We start from the raw sequence: 22800 nt of genomic DNA on the forward strand, positions 1-22800 counted from the left end.
TCTAACTCTTTTTTTGTCAACCTCCGAGTGAGTTTTTTTATGAATTCTGAGGTGTGGAGGAGGACCAACTTCCGACTGCTGTAATGAAGCGTAGATTTTGTGAAGCCAAGGCAATGAGACTGACGTTTACACATTTGACGTGTACACATTTTGCTAAATACCAAGAGTTACAAGTAAAGCCTAAGTAATTAAATATTCAGATATAATTATTTCTCATGTATCACAATAACGTGATTCTAATAATGTTAATCTAGATTCAAAGTATTTTGACGTTTTAAAATTTTAATTGTTTTTTTTTATCAAAACAATACCCGGTTAACGAAATAAAGATCATATCGCATCACGTCATATCGAGTCACTTCGCATCGCTTTACTTAGAATATACTAGGAGTTTCATACAGAGACAATGTCTCAGCATTTAAGGCTAGGTAGGTTTACTACCTGCTGCCTGGAATGATGCAATAGCCGTGATGACTTGAGTAATTTAATATATATTGTGACTAGGTTGGATATGTCCTTGTGGGTCTAATGTGAAGCTATAGGTCCCAGTTGTTACTAAGATATTAGACTGCTGATAGAATCGTTACTAACGGCAGAGAAATTAACCTCTAACTCGCGGTGTAGTAGCGTGGCAGACAAAGCTCAGTTCTCCTCATATACGGTGACGAGGCCTTTGGAGTAGAGATTTTTTTAAGATTCTTATGTTCTTTATATTTTTTCAATTGATATTTTTATTATATAGATTACTGATTTTATACACTTCAACCTGGAATATCCCACTGCTTGGCATAGACCTCTTCCGCCATGTAGAAGAAGAATCAGAGCTTAATCCACCACGCTGCTCTAATATAGGTTGGCGGATATATTCCCGTTATACGATAAGTCGATCGCTATCAACTGTACATGATAACCACCGGGACCGACAGCTTAACATGCTCTCCTAGCCACGGTGGGTAGACCCACAAGGACTGCACAAACACCCATTGTATAGCTTATTTGTGTAACCATTTGTATAGCCAATACAAAAGTTTGTCAGGTGCGGGGATTGAATCCGCAACCGCCAGCGCAACAGCTACAAATCAGTGCTGTGACCGTTGCGCCAACGATACTGATATTATACGCGATTATAATTATAATCTTTTATTTTGTAATACGCCATGACATTTAAATGTCCGAAGGTACAATTTTAATGCCCTATATTTTAGTACCTCTATTTAATTTGCAACAACAAAAATTATTTCATTTCAAGATATTTTGAAATTATAATATAAAATATTTATTCCTTTTGTAGAGTTTTTTTAGAGTACTTAACTGTAACAATGATAACTTTTTTACTTGAATTTAATCTCTACCGGAAGCGGAACTATTATCAGGGTCACAGGGAAATATATACGAGTGTTGTGACTGCACGCTCCTAAAATGTCAAGATCTTGACGTCTAGTCAACATCTTCAGTTAAAGCTACACTGAAAAATTATAACACAGATGCTTCTTAAAATGTATATATTTATTTCACTTTATGTTACCTTTCAGTTATTAGTCGTTAAAAATTCAATAAAAAGTCATTAAAAGGATTGATAATATACTAGTTATTGCATACGAGTAAAAAAGTGACAACAAACACAGATATATGTATAGAGGTGGTCTAATCTCTATAGGAGCGATCTTTTCCTAATGACCTTTAGGTACAGGACACGGTACGTCCTAGAAAATATTGGGAAGTATACAAGGAATTGCTTTGATTGCAATCATTTGAGTTTGTAAATTAATACAATAACACAAAAAGCCTTATTAGTAAACTTTACTGGCAGAAAAAAAAACAAAGAATATTATTTTTAAAAGATTACATACATTTTAACGTTCTTTTTATTAAGGAACGATAGTAAAAGTCTTTGTTAATTAATAAACAAGTTTTTTTTTATGTTACTCTTCTAAATAGTAAACAAATTTTACACAACACGGATATAGAAAGCTAGAAATAGTGAAAGTTAGATATATTAATAATATTTGTTGCTTGAATAATAGACAGAAAAAATATAATTCAATGATTATTGTAATCATTTTAATAGTCCTAAAAGTATTAATAATGTGAAATAAACTATATTTATAAATATCCGACGTCAAAGGAAACGACAAAGTAGTACGGATACAGTAAAATTAAAAAAAAAGTGAGATCCGTTTGTTTGTGAACGTACCTAATCAGTATTAATGTCATAAAAGTTATTCTGTTTGTATGTATTGTTACTATGGTTGAATCAATTTTATTTCATAGTATTTAATATTTAAATATGCTATAGTATCTATAGACGATGAATAACATACTCTCAAACAACTTTTAAAGGGTCATTGTTGACAGACTACTAAAAATGTGTATACATATGTAAGAAATGGACGTCACAGCTAAAAGATAAATCCTTTATCAACAACAACCAATGTAAAATATATCATTTATGGATAGTGCTTGAGGTTCAACTGCGGTATCTATACAAATAAATAAAATTGGAGTGTCTGTTTGTAATATTAAAATAACCGGTTTTTAATCAATACATATGGATGTATACAGGATGCATATACCAAAATAACACTTTTAAAATTTTTGTCTGTCTGTCTGTCTGTTCCGGCTAATCTCTGAAACGGCTAGATCGATTTTGACGGGATTTTCGCTGGCATATAGCTGATATAGTAAGGAGTAACTGAGGCTACTTTTATTTTAGAAATTTATTTATTTTATAACTCTGCGAACTGAAAAATTGCTTTTGTTAAATTCGACGCGGACGAAGTCGCGAGCACAGCTAGTAGTAAATATACTTGTAATTGAATTTATCGCGAGGCAGCTTACCGAAACGTTCTTTATGAGGTTAGTTTTAAAAAAGAATTAGTGCTTCAAAAAGTATTTATATCACAGGTCTTTACGAACAGCTTTAGATTTAACAATAATTGTGTTTGCTCGCAAACGAAAAAAAAACCGACTTCAATTACATCGATAAGTAACACAACGTAGGTAGACGAAAAATTAATCAAGTAAATACGCGTTATCAAAGATTACTCAAAACATCATCTTTCGATTAAATTAAAAATCACCAAAATCGGTACACCCAGTAAAAAGTTATGCAGTATAATACAACGTAGGTCGACGAAAAAATAGTCAAGTAAAAACGCATTATTAGATATAACTCAAAAAGTAGTTGTTAGATCTCAAATAAATTTAAATGCGACCAAATGACATGCACCACCTTTCGATTAAATTTTTTTTATTGATATCGATCCACCCAGTTAAAAGTTCAGAAGTAACATAGGTACATAAAAAAAATCAATCGAATTGAGAACCTCCTCCTTTTTTAGAAATCGGCTAAAAAGTGCGTAAATACTTAAACAGTCAATAAAATTAAACGCTTAACGCTTAATTTACTTAAAACACTACTCAGATCCTCGCGATTCGTGACCGATCGATGTGTATGCGACAATGAAATCGCAACGAGTTCACATCCTTGTTTTGTAAACCTACGTACGTATACGAACATCCGTCTCGAGATTAATCGTGGTCTTTTCATCATATACCAGAAAACCCACATCAAGCGTATTTGTAAATTACTATAGGCACTTATTAATCATTCTTTTAAGGAATATAAAACAATATTAATAAAACCTGTTTACTAAATAAAACTTTTCAAAGTACAAAATATTATCTTCTTCTGTATTATATAAATAAAAATGAATGTTGCTAAGCGCATTCCTCGACATTGGATTTATTTTTTTGTATGTTCCTTAAGACCCACGGAAGGTTTTAATACTAAAAAAAATAAATTTACTATTAACTTTTGACAGACCGAAGTCTGTCCGGGCAGCTAGTTACTTATAAAATCCTCCAATTATATAAACACGTAGAAATATGCTATGTAGTGTTATATATATTTTAGTACGCGGATTGATTACTTACTTAATACATAATACAAATATATCTATATAAACAAAAATATTATTTTTGACTTTGTAGAATCCAGTTTGGAGAGTAAATACAGTAATTTAGCAAAGTAATCAGAAAAGTCTTATTTATATTTTAGTTCGAAGTGCCTACGAAAATTATAAAAATATTTAAACTCATGATGAAAATATTAAAGTTGTATTTTAAATATTTCTAAAGTTATATAAATCTCGTGCGTAAGAGACATATTACTTTTTTTATAAAACTAATAACTATAATTAAATATACACACCTGGATCGGTATAACATAAAGATATCAACGCCAATAATGCCAGCGAAAATCCAAGAAGATGGTGTTCGTGTGCGGCCATCATAAGATGCTTATAACCTGCAAAGAAAGAAAAACTATAAATGTATATTTTAAATAAACAATATACATGAATTGGGAAAATTTATTGTAGTAAAAACAAATACAAAACAAAGCCTGGACAATAAGTTTTTAGGCTGATTTGACTTACAATCAATTTTGTGTTTGACATTACGAAAATTGTAATGATATAGCATAGGTACAGTGAAGCAGTTTATTCAATTTTTTATATTCATTCATGTTTTTATATTTGCATTAACAAAAGTTGTATCAATTTGAAATTCATTAAAATTTGCCACACCATTTAAACTAAATTAACTACCCACTCAGTTAAGTGCCAAAACATTTTCAAGGTTTGGCGTAATTGATTCACTATCTTATTTCCAAGCTTCCAACTAGATGCATCGTAACAAATTTTTTGCCACGGCGCGGCAGATACAACGATATACATTTTAATTATCAGAGCACCTTGTACACGATATCCGAGGGCAAAATGCATACTTATTGCTATTTTTTTTGTCTTAAATTATTCTTTTAATAATTAATTTGTTGAATCAATCCTCATTAGCTCACTGTATGTCCTACGTACGTGAATTAAGAAAACAATGTCAAGTTTGTTAGTAATGTGAATATAATTATTATGCACTTTAAGTATATTATAAAGACAATTTAAAAGTTTCTATGTTTTTACAACTTGTATGAATTATTCCTTATATAGTGACTCTGATAGTCAATTCAACCTATTGCAGTCCATTGCTGGACATAGGTTTCCCCGAATTCGTGCCAGAAACCCCGGTTTTCCGCAATTCTCATCCAGCCTATCCTTAAATGTTCTTAAATATTATCTTATCCTGGAAATATCCGGGAATTGAGGAAACTGAGGGCGAAACTTCTGCCGGGATCTCATTCGGGTTTTGCCTATAGTCACCTTAGTTATTCATACAGTGGACAATCTTTTTCCATTAAACATATAAACAATATAATTATAAAAAGCCAAGGTAAAATGGGAATTTTAAATAAAAATTTCAATCTTTATTTATTCATTAACACACCAATAACCCAATTTTCATTCTACTTTCAACACAAGATGCATTTTATTGTCACAAGCTGTGCTCGCGACTTAGTCCGCGTGGAATTAAAAAAATATTGTTCAGTTCGCAGAGTTACAAAATAAATAAAATTCTTAAATAAAAGTAGCCTAAGTTACTCCATATTACATCAGCTATCTGCCAGTGAAAGCCCCGTCAAAATCGGTCCAAATATCCGGAACAATCAGACAGACAGACAGACAGACAGACTGACAAAAATTGTAAAAAATGTTATTTTGCTATATGTACTGTGTCCTACAAGCGGTTATTTTAATATTACAAAAAGACACTCTAATTTTATTTATTTGTATAGATTTTGCTTAAAGGTAATGTCAACATCCATTAGCTGTACACTATTGTGCTTTCATTGTTTTTGAAATGTAATGACGAATATTATCCAAATTGTTAAACCGGTATCTATTATGCAATTATTATATTAGGTTAAAAGTCTCAAAATTCTCAGATGTATTTTATTGTTGTCCTTTGGAAAAAATGTGTTCAGATTTTTAGGCTTGTGTATTAAGCAACTTACAATCAAGTATGAAAAATGTATCAATTTGAACCGTGTACAATATTATAGATACAATCATTGCGGCGAGGAAAAAATACGTTTAACAGTTATTGTCTCATTATGCAAAATTGCGAAGTCACTGTAGCGTGAGGTCAATAAACTTATGTTAAATTTATTAAACAAATGTCTTGACTATATGTCATTAAAATATTTTAAGATTTTTTAACAAATGTAATATTACTTTTTATTAACATTACTCGTAATCGTATAGTGTTCACAACAACACAAGCTCATTAAAATACAAAAGAACAAACGTAATGTATTACGTTCACATAGTAATCTCACATTGCTCAGTAATATTTTATTAAATTAATAACCTTGTCGTCTTTAAGAATTATTTAAACGTCTCAATCGTGTACAATACCTCGAAAATACTTTTAATAGTATGTGATTAGCGTTGCTAATAGCTTATCATAACATAGTTTTTCCAAAGCAAATCTTGCCCATATTCGTTGTTGGCAAGACTTACGCAAATTATGTCAACTTATAAATCCATAGACCTTCACACGCGATTTTATTACATGACTCTACTAAATAAGATTGGTCAGGTTTGTTTCATTTTCAATGCTGTTTGATTTTTAAACAATGTTTCGTAAGGTTTTGAGTCTCAGAACATCCAGAGCATTGTATATTGCTGAAAGTTTTGGCGACGGCGTTTATAATCTTGCAAAGAACTTCATACTCATTTCGTAAGAACTTTACTCTTAAAATAGTCACATATTGTACAAACTTTCTTTTTTACGTTAACACGTTAATTCCAAAAAAATACCTGTGCCGAATATCGAAAGTGTTATATTTTTAAACGTAATTTTGATTCAGTGTATATTTGTACACATATATTTAGTAAGTTATTTTAAAGAAAAGGATCAAATTAGGGTTACACAAGTCAAACCAAGGTACAAGGGCAGATGAAGACTAACGCTTGGCCAACATACGCATTACACAACATGAGATTCACTGGCGGATGGCCGTTGTACAAATTGTTCTCTATTCAAAACTATTTCGTCATGAAAATCATAGGGTTAAAGAATTAAGTATTTGTAAACATTCATATAATGCCTGACAGCCTGATGTTTATTATACTTAATAATTGAAATGATATTTTTTTTTTTTTTTTACTATAAATGTTATATCAAAAATGAAACCGAAATCGTACAATTTATAGGATAAAAAATTTACTGAACTTATCTTCACATTTTCAAAATTACATTTTAACACTCATCACTTCACTCATCATCACTTTAGCCTATCGCAGTCCACTGCTGGACATAGGCCTCCACTAGTTCGCGCCAAAATTGGCGGCGGGTTGGTGACCGCAGGGCTGGCTTTGTCGCACCGAAGACGCTGCTGCCCATCTTCGGCCTGTGTATTTCATAAGCAGTTGGATGCTTATCCCGCTATCGGTCGGCTTTTTAAGTTCCAAGGTGTTAGTGGAACTGTGTTATCCCTTAGTCGCCTCTTACGACACCCACACGAAGAAATGGAGTGGCTATATTCTTTACTACCGTAACCACATAGCTAAAATAAGTATTTCTTTATCATTTTCAAAAATTTTGTAAAAGCATTAGTATATTTAAAGTTAAAATATCTCTCTAGGCATGAGAAACGTAGCCACAAGATGTATCGATAAGCTTCGGTGTTATTAAACAAAATAATGAGCAATCATATTTAGTTATGCTTAGGCAAGACTTGAGTTGACCCATAAACGCGAACAAGGTCGCCTTACCAAACTAATAATTTGCGATGACACAGACAGTTCACCACGGAAGTTGCAGCTGACCATAAATAACACTTACATTAGTGAAAACTATTTATGTAACGATAAAAGTCACATTACAAATTTATTTTACTTTGTTTAAATAGCAGCATAAAAGTTAAAAAAGCATTATTTTAAAGTTGTTGAAGTGTTTGAAAGTTGGTTAAAATAGTAAGCAAAGTACTTTTGCAGAAAAAAAAACAAATATTTTACCACTTTTCTAAAAAACGATAAGGTTATTTAGTATATATTACACAAACTAAATCAAAATTCTTTTTACAGTCCTTAAAATTACTAGAAAAATGTTGCGTACTTTTATGTAGTGAAGATGTGGAGAAAAATGCTTGCGATGTATTCATGTTTTTAATAATTGAGAATGCCATTTTACATAGAAGTTATAGAAATTTGGATTTAAACATTAACCATGTAGCACACAAGTATTAACATTACAACACATGCTATAAATCACTCAGATAAATATTACTTCGAATCGACAAATTGCAGGGTTGATTCATGCTAACAAAATCTAGTGCAGCGAGCCCTTTCATATTAACTCGTTGTAATTTTACAATCACTTTAAAGATAAACAATATTATACTATGTGAATTAAATGATAATAGATAATTTTCATTGTAAGTTAGTAAAACATTTAAAATATTGTACTGTTTTGTACAGGAACTATATATACATTGGGCGACATAAAGAATATATTCGATGCCCGTACGCACGTTTTTTTAATGCCCTTCTATAAAGGTTTGGTACCATTCATCAAGCACATAAATTATTGGCCTGTTGAGTAAAACATCGTTACTAGTATTCGAACCGATACAGGCGAAGGTAATCTTCGTATTCGTGACTGTTTGATATCGATTTTATATTAAGGCAATACATCAAACTGCACCTTACAAATATACATTAAGATTGAGGTATTTTAAGCGTTGTTTAATTTAGAATTAACTTTGGAGTCGTAACGCGTACTCAAACAGTATCTATAGATGGATCGACTGGCAGAAAGTCTTTTTTGGTAACTTGATCTTGGTCAATTATGTGTGTTACTTTGAAAAGATCGGTAACGCTTGTTTGATTATAATAATATAGTTAAATAAAATATAGTAAACGTATAAGTCTTATATTTTAATATCAGAATATTTAAGTTTACCAAGTTTAGACTTGTCTCAATTTTTCTTCGTTCTCGTTTTGCGTTATCTCAAATCTCTTGAATTACGTTGTCATGTTTCATTTGGACTACTTGTTAGTACAATGCCACCTCGTTTTATTTCAGTAATAAAAAGTGAAATTGTCTTAAAAATATTTAAAGTATGGTAACTTGCACACAATTTTGAAAATGTTTTTAAAAAAGGGTATTGACTGTAATGTATGCACGGTTTATTTTTGTAGAAACTTCACTGGACATGGAACTTTTCCAATATGAAATAGAAGGGTTTCACGGCAGTTTTGACTAGCCCGTTGGCGCAGTTTGTAGTAAACCTGATTTCTGCTTCGAGGGTTGTGGGTTCGATTCCCTCCCCGAGTCTGGCTGTAATATCAATATCTATTTATATATTTATATATGTATTATTTATAAGTATGTTTATCGAAAAAAAATGTAGCTATACCTATATACCAGTCGGCTGTTACCTATAACACAAGCATTGGGTTGCTTACTTTAGGAACAGACGACTGTGTGTGTATTGTGTAGATATTTATTTATTTATTTATTATTTATAATTATTATATTATTTCAGAGTAGACATTATTTTATTATATTTCTTGGAAATATCTCAATTATTTAAAAAAGGAATACTTTGGAGTTAGCTGTAATTATTCATAAACATAAAACCTATAGTTCTTCTTCTTCTTGATTAATGGCTTTCAATGGTGCTTATCGAGCACAGATGAAAAACTATAGTTAGTTATTTGATAATGTGTTTTGATTACGAAAAATTTCTTTCTTAATAAAGACAAGAGCGGATCCACCGTTGGGGGTCGGCTTCAGCCGAAACATTTCCCCGTAATTTTTCTTTCCAAAAAGGTCAGCGGAAATATATTCCGGATATTTTCCTCGATTATTTTGATTATTTTATCAAATTATGGAACAGCTAGCCTAAATAAAAAAGGACAGCCGAAAAATTTCTTTCCGTGATTGTGACCACAACCTTTTTGAGGGCTTGGTCTTCCCCTGAATAATAAAAGAAATACTAAAACTATATCTTGACGGCTTAATACGTTAGTCTTTTAAAAAGAATTCGTTAAAGAAATGTCTTGTAAAAATTATATTAATTAATTTTTCCACTCAGTGGAGCCGGACAAACTATTGGTTGCATGTATACATTTATTTAACTAGTTGGAAAGTCACATGACAACTTTTCAAATGTTAATATGCCAAGCGTTCGATTGAGCATATGTTAATAATGGAGACAGTTGTCAATACGTCGATTATTATCAGAAAACATCATAAGACATTAAAAATGGATCAGGTTTTTTTGAAATTAATTATTATATTTGTTCCAAAAAATAAAGTTTATTTATTAATCAAATATTGCACAATAGGTCGTTTTTATTAGTTCAAGTAAACTGAGTTAAACTGAGGTAAGGCACAGCAGGAAATATCCTGTTCACAATCTGAAGCAACCCGACTGGGGAAGTGCCTCGACCTTACAGAAGATCACAGATAAATAATAATGCTTTCAATCAGTGTTGTGTTCCTGTGCAGAGCAAGGTGACCAGAGCTCCTAGGGGGTTTGAGGGTAGGGTCGGCAACGCGTTTGCGACGCTTCTGGTATTGCAGTCTCTTTAGGCTACGAAAATCGCTTATTATCAGGCGAGCCGAACGCTTGTTTACCGACCTAATTCTATATAAAAAAAAACGAGTGTGCTTTAGACCACACAACTGAAGAAAAACTTATGAAACATCACTCTTTCTCTTTCTATCTTCACTACATTATATCTCCCTCTCAATTTCCGTTCGCCTAGACCGATCACACTTATCGTAACGCTCTCAACAGGCATTCGCCAATTTACTCTCCTAGTCAAGCGTGCGTAAAGATGTTTTACTTCAAAAAGTATTAGACAAGACGTGCGATTTCGATTGCGTTGATATTCTTACTTAGGAGATTAATTTTAGTAAAATTAAAATAAGTTTAACCTCATTTAGGCCATCTCCCACCTCATAACCTTACACGACCTAGATATAATGAAAAAGTTCTTAACTTTTTTTAACATCTAATAGAACTGCTTGTACGTCACTGCTTGTTAATGTCAACTTACATCAACGTCAGTCTTTTCTTAGCGAAGCAAATCGCTTTCATCCATTTTTATTTGCCTACACTTTGTTACATCAGAGGTTTTCTCGAAATAAATAATGACAGTAAATCATTTTCGACTTATAACATATAAATTTTTAAGTAGGTAATACCTTGTTTTCACGAAAATACTTGTAATCGCTGCTACATATAAACCAAACTGAATTAAATTAACATCAAGATGTGTATGGTTCCTATTTTCAGCAAAAAAAAATTATGAATATGGACAAAGTTCAAAAAAATTAATCCACCTCGCTCTCCGCTGCGTCTAGATGATATAATTATTTAAATGGGAAATAAACTTTATAACAAAATAAAAAAGAAGAAACAAACAAATGACTATTAAAGTTTGGTGTACGAATTTAAATTAAGCCTATGTAAGTATTTTAGACTTCTTCTATTAATCACATGGTTGTTCTACAATGATGACATGGACGATCAAAGTGATATTTGAATGAAACATTTGTAGCAAGTCTAACATCTTATGACGACACACTATGCAATAACGGTATTTTAGGCGTGGGACAAGTTATAGTAGCATTGTGATATGTATCTATTAAAAAATGTATGCCCTTAGTATTAAAAAATATATATGATACTCAAAATGTGACCATTTGATTTTAAATGTATGAGGGAAAAGTTTCATAACGTACAAACACTTAATGATGTTATTATAATTTTAGAAACAAAAGTACAAATACAGTTAAGACAGATACATTTATTGAAAAAAAAATTGTATTTGCTCGCAAACGAAAAAAACCGACTTCAATTACATCGAAAAGTTAAAAATAAAAAAATAGTTAAGTAAACACGTGTTATCAAAGATTAAAAGATGTAATCAGATCTCGATGAAATTTAAATGTGACCACATGATAAGCATCAGCTTTCGATTAAATTAAAAATCATCAAAATCGGTACTACCAGTAAAAAGTTATGCGGTATAATACAACATAGGTCGACGAAAAAATAGTCAAGTAAAAACGCATTATTAGATATAACTCGAAAAGTGGTTGTTAGATTTCAAACAACTTTAAATGGGATCAAATGACACACACCATCTTTCGATTAAAAACTTTTTTTGTCGAAATCGGTCCACCCATTCAAATTTTCTGAAGTAACATACATAAAAAATACAATAAAAATACAGTCGAAATGAGAACCTCCTCCTTTTTTGGAGTCGGTTAAGAAGCTAATTAAAATTGCTTTAAAATTCCCTTTAATAGAGACATTACTTCTCTACTGTAAAGTTCCTAATTGCGTACCGAAAATAAAAGAGAATAGTTTAATGTTACACCTTAAACATTTGATTATTCACCGCATAACATGTAATAGTCTATAAAAATATAATTTTTGTGTCAGAGGATCGTAAAACTATTTATTACGAATTTTATCGATCTACCTAATACTATGTTTTATAATGTACACTCAGCTTTACAACGGCGATTGCGTTGCCCATTTGCATTGTAATAGGTCATTGGCAGGATGCGGACAAATCCTTAGTGAATCACTCGTTTTTCAGCTTGTACAAGTACGTGGGCTCGTGACTTGCACGTACGAAAAGCGGATTTCATCTGCGTAATACTAAATCAGGAAAATACAGCTTAAGCTTACTATACTGATTATAGAAATTATATCGTCAATTTATCGTCGATATTAGCAAGCATAAGCTAGAAATAATAATTAAATGTAAAGGGCCTAACTTTAGTACCGATAAACTGTAAATGTTATAGGTAAGTCTAACATACTTAGCAACCACTTTACAAGTAGCTGCCACTATTAACCTCTCCTACGTTTGGCTTAAAACACCTTTTTAATAAAGTACATGACACTTTGACAAGAAAATTTAAATTCACTATCATTACAAGGTAACAACATGTAATGTATGGCTTAGTAACTGCTCCAGTTATGTGAAATATTTATGCTCTTTTTATATCATACTTTTTGACATTTAGGAATTGTAAGACAGACTTTTTTATCTTTCTACGATCGATAACTTTCTTAAGTTTTTTTTCACAATAATCTAGAATATATCGAAAAAAATCCATAGTCTTTAAAATAATAAAAAAGCGAGTTTGACAAATTTGAAGGTTATAACTTTTATTATTAAAACAATTTTGTCATAATTTTTACTTGCCAATATTAGTTAATCCTAAGATATAAAAAAAAATAAGTACGTAGTAGTACCTATATAATTATTTATGTTACCTTTTAACTATGATATTTAAAATATTATGAAAACACCGCTGCGCCGCTGACCCTTGTATTTCTCACTTTGAATTTATTAAAGGTCAAATTCTAATCATAAAATCTTTGGAAACGCACACTGTAAGATTATCTTTTTGAGTGCTGCCCCTCCCTGAGACTGAATTACCTAAATAATTTAAAGTTCTAAATGGTGTACTTTGACTAACAATCTAATTCTAACTTAAATAATAAAAATAAAGACACTTAAATATTATTTTTTATAGTAAAAGAATCATAATATATAAATACAATAAAAATATTACATTGTATTTAAAGTTGTAATTTTTTATTAATATTTGCCATAGAAGCCTAAGTCAGAAACAACAACTAAGGAGCAATCTCAAATGTAAATATCCTTGTTAACAATTCATTTGAAGGCACATAAATGGGCATGCTTACGTAATGTAACAATGCAGAGGATGCAACTTGTACTAAGTGGGTAAATAACAAATCCGACACAGAAACATACTAGCTGCTTATTCGCGTGGTGAGTTCAAGAGGTAGTCAATGACTTGCGTCCTTGCATTCACCACGAGGCACTTTGCCCACCTTATCACCGAATGTCATCGTCTAACATCGGACCATGGCTAGTAGAAAGGCAATCCAACTCACCTTTAATTTTGGGAAAGCATAATTCCAGTGAAGAAGATTCAATGAGTCCTATGTTTCAAAGTGTGTAAAAATTGTTTTTAGAAATACGAAATATTCTCACAATTTGTTTACGAAGCGAAAGCGGTAGAACGCGGAAGTAGTGTTTAGGTCGCGGCGTCATCGAAGGCGGTCGACTCGCGCGCGGCTGATGTGCGACTCCGGGTAGCAAACGTTTCTCCGGCGGAGGTGTCGCGAGGAGAAAGTCTCGACCGTGGTGCGCCCGCGCCGGTTGGCGGAGGCCGTGGAGGGGACGTGACGTAGCCGCTAAACCAACATTCAACAAACACCTGAACATCTTCGTAATTATTATTTGCTCGATCTCTGCTTATTCTTCCTGAACTTTGTCAAGAAGGATTTGCCGCGCCAGATTTGCCACGTGTAATACATAAGAATTGTTTTATTTACAGTGGAATTGTGTTACACGTGTATCAGGCTTAATATCAATTACCGTATTCCACTACTACATTCAAGTCCGTTAAATTACAGGCTTCGTAACGGTTGTTTTAGACAGTTTCGGTATTCCACTAACTCAATTACCCCTGACCTGCCGTTAAAAATCTCCGTGTAAGTCATACTTAGTTGTTTTATATTAACGTATTTAACTGGTTCTGTATAGAAATAAAGAATAAATCAGTCGGGTAATAAACTTATTTAGTTGTTAATATTAATTTAATTTGCGTTGATATTTATGTAAATAAGTGTATACATTATTTTATTCAATAAGCCAATCATATGGTTTAAATTTTAAATAAAACAATTTCGCCGCTACTGAAATTAGATTAAATGTAAATTTACGATTATAATTATTTCTGATATATATACAAAACGTACAAACGTGTTTTCTTACTTCTATAGTATAATACTAAAACATGATATGTATGATATTGTTTATAAGTTTTATTGATAAAAGGCACTGTGGATCATGTTTTGCTCTAAGTCTGGAGCAGTCCGACTGGCGAAGTAATTCAACCTTACACAAGATTACAGCAAAATAGTACTAATCTCAAGTAGTGTTGGAAAAGGTCAAGAGTAAGGTCGGCGACGCACTTGTGGATGTAAGTACCTGATGTTGAAGAAGTCCATAGTCTACTGGTATAAAAAAGTATTTTCGAGGATATCAATTTAGTTTGTAATCAGTACTTAATATTGCAGTGCTTCAACTTGTTATATTTTAATGGTCGATTAAAGTGATTAATTTTTAAATACAATAAATACCCTAGTATTTTCGAGTATAGAACGATTACGTGTAAATCTATTAGATACATATTTTATAAATCGCTGTAAAGTTATTTGTTTGAAAAGAATATCAAACTGTTACAATACATGACTGATACTAGGTTAGCTACACTTATATTTAACGTTTCTCTAAGACATGAATAATTTTATCCACAACATCTACTCCACAAATTACCTTAGCAGATGGCTTAAAAAGATCACGTATTAGTAACTAGCGTATAACTGCTAAGAAAAATATATCTACACAAATAAATAAAATTGGAGTGTCTGTTTGTAATATTAAAATAACTAATATACTAAATTCATATGTATTTATATACGTAACTTTTGTCTGTCTGTCTGTTTGCCTGTGTGTCTGTCTGGCTATTTGTTCCGGCTAATCTCTGAAACGGCTGGATTGACTGATAGCGATTTTGACGGGACTTTCACTGGCTGTAGCTTAGATAAGATAGAAATATTGTAAAAAATGTTATTTTGGTATATTTACTATGTCTGCGTCTCTCTATTACTTGCGTCTTCGCCCGAGGAGTTGCACGAGATGGTAACTGATATGAGTGGAGCGTTTGTAAGAAAGGGAATAAAGATGAATGTAAAGAAGACGAAAGTGATGGTGTTTGAAAGAGATGAGGCAGTAACAGACTGCAATATCGTGATTGGAGATGAACAAATTGAACAGGTGAATGAGTTTGTGTATCTGGGTTCAAAGTTTACAAGAGATGAAAAGTGTGAGAGTGATATTAAAAGAAGAGTGAATGCAGGAAACAAGGTGAATGGAGCTTTGCACTCCTTTATGAGCAGTCGGAAGGTGTCTAACAAGGCTCGTTTGGCTATACATGAGGGGGTGTTGGTTCCGACACTCATGTACGGAAGTGAAAGTTGGATATGGCAGAAGAAACATGAAAGCAGAAAAAATGCAGTTGAGATGAGAGCTTTAAGAAGTATGATAGTAGTTAAACTGAGTGACAGGATAAGAAATAGTGAGATAAGGAAACGTCGTGGTCTGAAAGAAGATGTAGTGATAAAAATTGAGAAAGGTATGCTCAGATAGTTTGGTCATGTCGAGAGAATGAGTGAAGAACGATTGACGAAAAAAATGTATAAGGCGAGTGTGGATGGAAGGGTTAGAAGGGATAGACCTAGGCGGACGTTCCGAAACCAAATAAGGGACGAAAAAAGGCCAGGTCAAGAGTACCCTAAACCGAAGAGCATGTATGAAGGGAATAATGAAAGTGGACGAAGCGAAAGAAGTATGTAAGGATCGTAGCAAGTGGAAAGAAGTGGTCTCTGCCTACCCCTACGGGAAAGAGGCGTGATTATATGTATGTATGTATGTATGTATGCACCATGTCTGCATTCAAATGTATTTAATAAAAAGCGACTATTTTAATATTACAAACAGACACTTCCAATTTTATTTAATTGTATATAGATACGCTTAGTATAGTATAGGATAAACGTTTTAGGTTTATATATAACTATTAAAAAAACACCGAAATTTATGTATGTGCATAACTTTTGAAAGACTGCACAAAAATTAACTTTTTTGTATTCGTTATATTTAGGACAAAGTTTGTATGAAAAAATATTGAAAAAAAATCAATACATACGAAAACAGGGATATAGCGGTACGAAGTTTGCGGAGCCAGCTAGTATGTGTGTAATGTAGGACTGTAGGTATATTATGAAACCCTGCTTAATACCAATAAAACTATTACGAACTTGTTTGGTAGATAAAAATGCCAAACTCTTACAGTCTTACTTTACGTTCTAGTGCTAATAAGCTAAATTAATGTCATAGTAATTACAGCTGAAATAAAACTCCTCCAACAATCATTAGTGATTTCTGCATAAAGATATGATGACTTGTATTATACCACTTAAAGTGAGTCATATTAGATTAAAATTTTGCAACTGTTTTCCTTTCGTCGTTATTAAAATTACCTTATTTTGTGATTAAGCCGTTAAAAATCATACTGCTGGGTATAAGCTTCTTTCTTCATGTAGGAGAAGGGTTGGAGTTTAATCCACCACGCTGTTCCACTGCAGGTTGGCGAATATTTTATAAACAAAAGGAAGTACTAAGTACAATGATAGTGTTAATTTAAAATATACTAGCGGACCCGGCAGACGTTGTCCTGCCAAGAAAACAGCTAACAAATTTGATTGCTTACATACCGATGACAGCGCCACCTACCGAGTCCAATTTAGATAAAAACAACCCTATCTCTCAAGTTGGACCAAATTACAGAATATTACGAAATTTGATAAAAATTGGTTCAGCAGTTTCGGAGTTTATCTGGAACATACATCGTGACACGAAATTTTTATATATATATAGAGATGTAACCTAAAATGTAGTTCATAAAGTATACGTTGTTAAAAATAAAAAAAATTAGGGATAAATAAAATAAGCAGTACTATTATATTACTATAATTATATTTTTTTAAATATTATGTATATTGTGAGTGGGCTTAAAAGATAAAATAAAAATCTGTAGGTATATGTTTATACTAGCTGTTCACCGCGGTTTCACCCGCGTTAATTTGAGCAAAGTAGTTGCCTATAACCGTCATCACTATATCTCTATATCTTCTAATGATTGTCCCATAAAAATTCAACACAATTATCTAAACAATAAAATAATTTTTAACAAAAAAAAACCGACTTCAAAAAGGAAACTAAAAAGTGAAAAATAAATTTACTTAGTACAAAGTAATTCGTATTTTGATTTAGTTAATTAGAAATGATTAAATAAATATTTTATAATTTTGAAGTCGGTGCCAAGTAAATCAATAACTACTCTAGTATCTACTTTAAGTTGTATTCAGTTTTCTTTCATAATTTGTTTAATTGACTATTAGGTTGAATACTGTTATTATTCTGTTATTGTTTTGACATATCTAATAATATTTTTTGTACTTGTTTGTTGTGTGTGTGTTGTTTGTATTTGTTATTGTAGCCAGGTTGTTGTAGTATTTACTTGGCACCAACTTCAAAATTATAAAATATTTATTTGGTCATTTCTGATTAACTAAATCAAAATACGAATTACTTTGTACTAAGTAAATTTATTTTTCACTTTTTAGTTTCCTTTTTAAAGTTTGTTTTTTTTTTTTGTTAAAAATTATTTTATTTTACAATTTTTAGTGATGGGTAAACCTAACAAGGATGCTTTTTCTCTTATGTCGGGGGTTCGGAAACATACACAATACACAAGCACAAACACCCAGATCATGACAAACATCTATATGGCCAATACAAATGTCTTTCGTGCGCGGGGATTGAGCCCACTAATGCCAGCGCAACAGCCGGTGCTGTGACCGCTGCGCTAACGCGTCGACATACTATGAGTAAAGTTCGCTATCAGGTGTACGTAATAACAACCGGGACTGACAGCCTAGCGTGTTCTCCGAGGCTAGGTTGGGAGAACCACAAGGATTAACAACTAGACCGAAAATAAATATTTGTATAAATATAATTATCCACTCCGAGCGGGAATAGAACCCGCGACCGTCGGTGTTTAGGCGCCGCCGACACGGCACATGCACCATTATATCAAAGCGGTCGTCAAACAGCAAAAGGTAACTGCTGTAAATTGTTGAGAAATTCCCTCGAGTGTTTATGGGCTCCATCATCAAACCTGGTCCTGCGACATAGATCAGGTCACACAGCAGGTAATTGCTATAAATCGTTGAAAAGTTCCCTCGACTATCTTTCGTCTCCATCATTAGACTTTAATGGCACTTGTAACTCATATAGGTGCAAAGTTCTCATCAATAGAAACGAATTAAGTTCAAACAGCAGGTAATAGCTATAAGTCGTTGAAGAGTTCCCTCGACTATCTTTCGTCTCCATCATCAAACTGAAATGGCACTTATAACTCATATATATGCAAAGTTCTCATCAATAGAAACGAATTAAGTTCAAACAGCAGGTAATTGCTATAAATCGTTAAAGAGTTCCCTCGACTATCTTTCATCTCCATCATCAGACTTTAATGGCACTTGTAACTCATATAGGTGCAAAGTTCTCATCAATAAAAACGAATTAAGTTCAAACAGTAGGTAATTGCTATAAGTCGTTGAAGAGTACCCTCGACTATCTTTCGTCTCCATCATCAGACTGACTTTTGCTATTCATTTTACATAGTAAATTTAAAATAGTATAAGCCAATGGAATGCCACGCCCTCCATACGTACAACTAATTAAATGTTGAAGAGCACTTTTTGAGTCACTAAAGATTACAAAAGTTTTCTCATATAATGATTCAATATAAGACAAAGCTTCCAAAATAGCAAATAATTCAGCGTACATTACCGAAGTTATACAATTAATCTTAAATTTAGCGAAAGAGTCTAATTGTGGATCATAAAAAGCTGCTCCTATGTAATCGTTTTCCTTGGAGCCATCGGTATATATTTGATAGAAGCCAGAGTACATAGAAGATATATACTGTTCACTTATACATTTTATCGAATTTAAACTATAACGTTTCTTCGCGTGTTTTAAATTATTAACGGTAGTTCTAATCACAGGAGATAAATCCATACTGCCTATCCATGTATCCAACGAGAACATACCCAGGACTGTACTATTTTGAATTGGTAACTCGAGCAATCGTTAAGGAGTTGCTTCGACTAACTTTTGTCTCCATCATCAGACTGTAATGGCACTTATAGCTCATACAGGTGCAAAGTTCTCATCAATAAAAACGAAAAAAACGAAATAAGTTCAAAAAGCAGGTAATTGCTATAAATTGTTGAAGAGTTCCCTCGACTATCTTTCTTCTCCATCATCAGATCGACTTCAGACCTTTATTAAATAGTAGTGCTTTATAGTACTTAATGAAAACATGATTAAATTTACTAGTGACCCTTACGATTTTCGAAAGTTTCCCTCGATTTCTCTGGGATCCCATCATCAGATCCTGGTTTCCTTATCATGGTACCAAACTATGAATATCTCCTTTCCAACAAAGAAAAAATTATCAAAATCGGTTCATAAACGAAGAAGTTATCTCCGAACATACATAAAAAAAAAATATATATATATATATATATATACGGTCGAATTGAGTAACCTCCTCCTTTTTTTGAAGTCGGTTAAAAAGATATTGATCTCTAAAAATTGTCGTATTTAATAAAAAATGTTTGGGTATTTCATATCTATCTGGACTTAGGTACTCAGACACGGTAAACATGGTTTACCCGCGTAAAGCCCCGATTTAGCGGAAATTTCGAGATAAAAAGGAGCCCATGTTTTGCCCCCCAACCTTTTTGTCTTCTAATGACTATCTCATAAAAACCGGTTCAGCCGCTCCGAAGATAAGCCAACAGAAAGGCAGACAGACGGACAAAAATTGGAGACTACGGTACGGTACGTGAAATGATGATTATAATAATAATAGTAACTACGAAAATGAAAATAACGGATCGTCAGAGAATGTGTCACAGTGTGGCATGCAAAACGTGCATTTCAAGACATGTGCAATAAATAGGATTTGGTACTAAATACAGCTCGACATTTCGAAATAGATAATACCGTGGCTCTGCGACTTGTCAAATCAAAGGGTTTGATGGTGCACATAATTTTTCATGTAAAGCTAGAACGTCAAGTTTGAATTTACCATCTTATGACCAGGAAATACAGGCACCACGCATGCCCAAAGAATTTTGTTCGTATACTGGAGCTAGTAAAAATCTGTATTCTTTAAGTAATTCTAAACACCTGTGTCTAATTTTTTTTATTAGGTATAGCTTCTGCGTGCGACTTCGTCCGCGTGGAACAGAGGCGCGCGTAATACTTGATCATTATTTTGCTGCGATGTTATTTTAAAACTGCGATATCTCCTGAGATACTCATTGAAATCGAATTATGTAAAAGGCTATTATGTTTCAAATTAAATACTTGTGATGAATAACGTATTTATTTAGATAAGGATTAATATCATGTTTATAAAAACATCTTCGCAAACAATGCATTATTTTAGAACAAACTTGGTTAGCATAAAAAAGGCTATAGTGAACTAACCTTAAAAGATAGATATATGCTGTCGCGGACTTTTTTTAAGAACTTTTAAAGAGGATCAATTCTGTCGTATATGATTTTTGCGAAACTTTAACTGTTTTCACAGCGCACGCAGCGGAAGCTCTCAAAAGGAAAAAAGAACCTCCGATTTTGAAACATTCTTCATTGGTGCTCCACTCCTTTTGATCTTAGCATGATGATATATATAGGCCACAACCTTCCTCAATAAATGGGCTATCTAACACAAAAAGATTTTTTCAAATCGGACCAGTTGTTTCTGAGATAAGCGCGTTCAAACAAACAAACAAACTCTGCAGCTTTATAATATTAGTATAGATTACACATACACACATAAAAAAATGCTTCATAAATCACTGGTAAAAGTTGTCATTCGAAATAATTACACAAATATGATCAAGAATTATCTTCAGTTCTAAAATTTAAACAGGCAACACTTCAAATGAAAACAAATGACATCGTCGGTCGGTCACATAATTTAACCAATTAACGCTTTCCCACGAACCCTACTCGAATTCTCTCAAGGCGTAAATATCAATAACAACATTAGAGAATAACTAAAATATAAATTTGAAAAATAAAAAACATATAAATATAAATGTATAATAATAGTGTAGATAAATTAGTGTTTTTTTTAAACATATTTTATTTTAAATTCGCTAAAAAAAAACTTTTTCCTTTAAAGCTTCTACTATCAACATACTCGTATAAAACAATTTACATGATATAAAAGCTTGTCGCGAAATTCAAGTACCTGCTCGTATTTATTTAGTTTGAATATTATAAAATTTAAATCAATTAGATCAAGATATTTAATTTACTTGTTTATCTACATAGGTAAATTTTGTGACAAGCATAAAAAACTTAGTCCACCATTTTTACAAGTCCGCCATATTAAATTTAGAATAATTTCACTTTTCTTTTCGAGTTACTCTCAGCAAGCCGTTTTACTTGGTGCCCATATTGTAGTAGTGCATTAAATATAACTACTCCGCCATGTGAACGCCATGTTGGATTTACACTGACGTCACATAGCGAAACATGCATTGTCATCCAAACTAAAAGTGGATACAAAATTTCAGCTCGATCGGTTTAAGATATATAGATCAAAATTCAGTTGTAAGAATCCACCCTAACAAACATACATACATACATTGCAAGTTAAATAAAAGTTTTTAAAATAGTCGACATTTGAGTATTAGATAGACCTTTTAAGTTGAACCTTTATATAGATACTTTTCAAAACTCAAAATTTGTTCAAGTTAACAAGTTTTATGTTTCACGGTTCTATTATAAAACTAGCTGACCCGACAGACGTTGTCCTGTATTAATGAATGAATAAAAAAATATATATTTAAAATAAAGTGTTATAAACAATGATGATGAATCTGTCAATTCTATGTCAAACGTTATAAGGTTACATTAAAAAAGTTTGTATTGTCCAAAGCGCTAAGGATAGACTAGAAATAATTTTATAAGGTGGTTAAATATTTTTAAGTTTTCTAATTTTCCGCGTAATTTTCTTAATTTTTTTCATTCATAAGAATCTTCTCTGACAATATCACACTCCCGACAACAGAACAAAAAATGAATTGGTGAAATGGGTCTAACCGTTAAC

At 32.3% G+C, this 22800-nt stretch overlaps 1 long non-coding RNA gene across 1 annotated transcript; it reads right to left on the bottom strand.

Moving 5' to 3' along the window:
- Window positions 1-10204: 10204 nt before the first annotated feature.
- Window positions 10205-14908, bottom strand: LOC123656328. The gene is made up of 2 exons (XR_006743520.1): window positions 14871-14908; window positions 10205-10357 (listed from the first exon to the last, which is right to left on the bottom strand). It is a non-coding gene; the product is annotated as an uncharacterized LOC123656328 (long non-coding RNA).
- Between the last annotated feature and the right edge of the window lie 7892 nt (window positions 14909-22800).

The sequence above is a fragment of the Melitaea cinxia genome, chromosome 9 (assembly GCF_905220565.1).
Source record: "Melitaea cinxia chromosome 9, ilMelCinx1.1, whole genome shotgun sequence".
Taxonomy (NCBI): domain Eukaryota; kingdom Metazoa; phylum Arthropoda; class Insecta; order Lepidoptera; family Nymphalidae; genus Melitaea; species Melitaea cinxia.